We start from the raw sequence: 248 nt of genomic DNA, 5'->3' as shown, positions 1-248 counted from the left end.
TCGGCGCGCGGAGCCCTCTGAGGGCGCCGGGCCCGGCATGCTCTGCGGTGCCGCGCGTGCGCCGTGCTCCGCCCCGCCGCTCCCCTGAGGCGCGGGAGGCGCTGAGGGGCGGCTCGGGACATGGCGGCAGCGCGACTAGAGGCGGTGCAGGGTACGGCACGGCACGGCACGGGCTTCCCCTCCCCGAGAGCGCCCAGCAGCCGCCGCCGCCTGCCGTTGGGCCGCATCTGACGCCTGCCTCTCCTCCT

The sequence above is a fragment of the Calidris pugnax genome, unplaced genomic scaffold (genome assembly GCF_001431845.1).
Source record: "Calidris pugnax isolate Ruff unplaced genomic scaffold, ASM143184v1 scaffold294, whole genome shotgun sequence".
Taxonomy (NCBI): Eukaryota; Metazoa; Chordata; class Aves; order Charadriiformes; family Scolopacidae; genus Calidris; species Calidris pugnax.
This window is presented reverse-complemented; position numbering follows the sequence as displayed.